This window comes from Hipposideros armiger, unplaced genomic scaffold (genome assembly GCF_001890085.2).
Source record: "Hipposideros armiger isolate ML-2016 unplaced genomic scaffold, ASM189008v1 scaffold_484, whole genome shotgun sequence".
Taxonomy (NCBI): Eukaryota; Metazoa; Chordata; class Mammalia; order Chiroptera; family Hipposideridae; genus Hipposideros; species Hipposideros armiger.
Genome location: NW_017731834.1, coordinates 1,445,796 through 1,449,479, shown reverse-complemented (window position 1 = coordinate 1,449,479; position 3,684 = coordinate 1,445,796). Strand labels below are relative to the sequence as shown.

The following is a 3,684-nucleotide window of genomic DNA, read 5'->3' as shown; positions in this document are numbered from 1 at the left end:
AATAAAGAAAGTCTTCCAGCTAACAGGTGTCTGCTTTCAGCGGGGTGTTGAATGGTGGGAAGTTGAATTTCTTCAGCCTTAGAGTAAGGGTCATTGTTTTAAGTGACTCTGGGACCCAAGATAAGTCCTAGAGAATAATCGTTACTGTTTTTCTACAGGTCACTAAGCACATTTGAGTTATCCTTGAGGTCAAATAGAGAATGACCAACTCTTTAATGAAAGCCTATAGACTCTGTAGGGAGATTTGGGGGCCTCAGGAGGCCCAGCATGTCACTGTGGTGAGCACCCCTCCAGTGTCTCTGGTGGATGGAAACCAATCCCCTGCTTGATTAACCCCCAACAAAACTTGTCCAGTGCATTCTATTATGGGCCGTTCAATTTGCTTAGAAGACCGTCCCTTATTTGGAGCTGAAATCTGCTTCCTTGAAACTTCTGCTCACTCATCCTTGTTCTGTCCCCTGGAACTACACAGGATAAGTATAATCCCCTCTCCAGATGAAAGTTCTTCAGAGAGCTGAAGCTGGTTATCACATTCTCTAGGTCTTCCTTTATGTACATTCCAAGTATGACACGGCATCAAACTCCCTCACCATCCTACTGTGGACCTCACCTGGATTTTTCGCATTTGTATCAGTCAGGACCCAGAAAAGAAGACAGAGACCTTCTCAACACTTCCAACAGAGGGAAATTAATATAGGAGCTTTTTATGTAGCTGCAGGACAGAGGGAGCAAAAAGGTAAATGTGAGTTGACCCAGACTTTAAAAACTACAGGATGCAGCTCCCATTCCTAGGGCTGGAGACTGAATGAGAGGAAGTGTCCCAGAGCCCAGATTCACAGGGGAGGGCCACCCAGGGCAGAATGGGGACCATGGCGAAGGAAGGTCCCATGGCAGTGCCCGTACTGCGAAGGAGTGTTGTGTGGCTGATGCTGGAACCTCTGAGGGGCGCACTCTTACTGGCATGGGACCACCAAGGCGGTGTCGGCACTCCTGTTGAATTTGCAGTCAACTAAACCTGTTATTTACATGAAGCAGGGGAGGCCAAACCTGTATTTTTGAAAATGAGCGTTTGACTGAAGTTCAAGTCTTTAGTGGATCTTTTTTTTTCTTTTCTTTCTTTCTTTCCCAGCATGTTGTCTCTTTCTTCTGGTAATGGTCCCTTCTTTTCCCTTGAAGAAATTATCCTCTTCCATTGAGGTGGTTGGGGTCAGTCACATGACCCCAACATCCCTGATCATGGGGGATGGCACATGAGGCAAGCTTTGAAGCTTGGGCAGAGATGCTGAAGGACAGATGACCAGTGCAACTGAGGCTGTTGATGGCACTGCCCTACAGAAGCAGTATTTGGGTTCTCTACCAACATCCCTGGAGCTACCCTGGTTCTGGGACTTCCTAAGACCTGGTTTTCTTTTCTGCTATTGCAAGCACTACTCAGTATCCTTTCTTTAAAGTCCTTTCTTACTTAGGTCAGCCAGAGTCTGTTTTATTGCTTACTAAAGAACCTGGAGTCATATGCAGTCTTTACATGTATTCCCTATAAGCAAGAAGACACTATTTGTCTTGGTGGAGATCTATCAAATATTGACTCTAAAGCCAGCATACCAGTCATCCCTCCATTTTTTTGTCCTCACAAATGCTAGAAGCACAATGAATTACTGACAACCTGGAAAGTAAACCTCCTGGTGTGCTAAAGAGATCTATCCTTATTGCTATAGAGTTCCAAAAATCTGTAATGCAGATGAATATATGTAAATCAGGCCTGGAAAAAGATTTTGATGTGACTATTTTGATTTGGTCATATCAAAATGGGTGCCTCAAAATGTAAAAACGTCTTTTTTTCATTTCATAGCAATGCCAACAATGAGCATCTCAAGACCTCATCCCGTCCCTGAGTTTGACCTACCTGCGCCTCTAAAATTCACTCAGAAATGAGGTGAAGATCAGGAAGTAAGTGTATGTAATTATGTTAATTGATACTTTAGAAAGATTCCTTAAAATTAAATTGTTTTACAGGGCTGTCAAAATATCTTCAAAGCAGTTTCATCACAATATCATGTCTCTGATTCCTGTGTATCCGTGAGTCATAAAAAAATGTGCAAATATATGGTTTTTACAAGAAGAGCACCTTCCCATCACCATACACGACTTTCCAGGTAGACAAAATGGAGTTCATCAACAGTATATATATCCAGTCATTCAACTAGTTAAGAAACCTCTTCTGTATTTACCTGTCATTCGCTCCTTGTTTATCCATATTGTCCATAGAGATTCCACGACAATGACTTCTTGAAGTTGTGACCCATGAATATGTTGACTTCCCTTGATAACTTCTCAACACAGAAACAAGATGAGTATGGTAAAGCTTGTTTTAGAAGAGTTGTGTTGGCACAAGTAATTATGTCATTAATTATATTTAATAATTATCTTTTAAACATTAAAAGATATTTACTCTTTTAGAAATTGGCCAGATCTTGGTTTCCAGTAGGGAAGCCAAAAGCAGGCGTCCCAGAAAGACCATCCGTCCACTGGTTGTCCTTCTCGGCACTTGAAGCCCAGCCATGCCCATCTTCAGAGGCGTCTGGCCACGCAGCTACTCTCGCCTCATATGTGTTCACCTTTCGCTATGGACAATGTGGTGAAATATCCTGTGAATTTCATACTTACTCAAAGATCAATGTGTTTCTAGAAAACATGAAGAAAAACATTTAGCTCCCTCTGAATTGGTTGGATTCTGGAGTGTAGAATTTGGAGGCAGGATGAATAACGTGTTTCATGTTTGGAAGTATGATAGTTTTGCTTACTGAACGGAAATTCAGAGAGGCGTGGCTAAAAATAAAGAAGGCAAAGAATAATTTCCCCTTCCACATTTGGCTCTCATTGATAAACCAGAGTTTGAGATTACTTACATGGTACCACGGTGCAAAATAGAAAAGCCTCCAAAGGGTACCTATGAACTGGTTCATTTCCAGATGAGACCCAGTGGGCCAGCTCTGTGGGGTGATGCATTTCAAAGGGCAGTTGATACCCATGTTGAATTAGGCTAAACGAAGCCAATTGAAGTTCTCCACCCAGAATATGGGGCACCCAGCAGAGTTCATATCTGGTGAAATGAGGGTTCAGATAGCCATGCAGTGGGGTGGCATCAGTGTCTTGAGGATCTCAGTCTTGTAGTGGCTATTTGGGACAATGTCTACCACAAGAGTCACAATAGAAAATACTTCTGATTCCCCCTTTATTTTCACTGTTGAAATATTGGGTTGTTGGAAAAGTCATGATGTATTTTTTCTATGTTTTTCGTTGCAAAAATGCGTCATGACTTTTCCGACAACCCAATAGTTCTCTACTGAAATACGAAGTACTTCATTAACTGCTCTAAGATGTGTCTGCTAAGGAGCTTAGAGTCTCCCAAGAGAGTCTCGTTTTTATTTGAAGGGAGTGGTAAGTTAATTAGTTATGTCCCTTGCATTTTTGAAAGCCACCTATGTCCTTTGTCAGCTCCACTTTAGGAGACAGTTTTGTTCATTTCCCTCATGGCATTTTACTGTCTGTTACACATTAGAAATCATTGCCGCTACCGCATGATCTTGATTTTTCATTTGAAAATAACTCCTGTATTTTGACAACCCTTTGTTTTTTAACATTTTGTTATGTTAAATGATTGTTATATTTTTATACCTGTGACAA

The 3,684-nt window shown here is 41.6% G+C and overlaps 1 pseudogene; it reads left to right on the top strand.

Moving 5' to 3' along the window:
* The first annotated feature begins 869 nt into the window (after positions 1-869).
* On the top strand, positions 870-3,224 carry LOC109395811 (protein NipSnap homolog 3A pseudogene; annotated as a pseudogene).
* Positions 3,225-3,684: the final 460 nt, after the last annotated feature.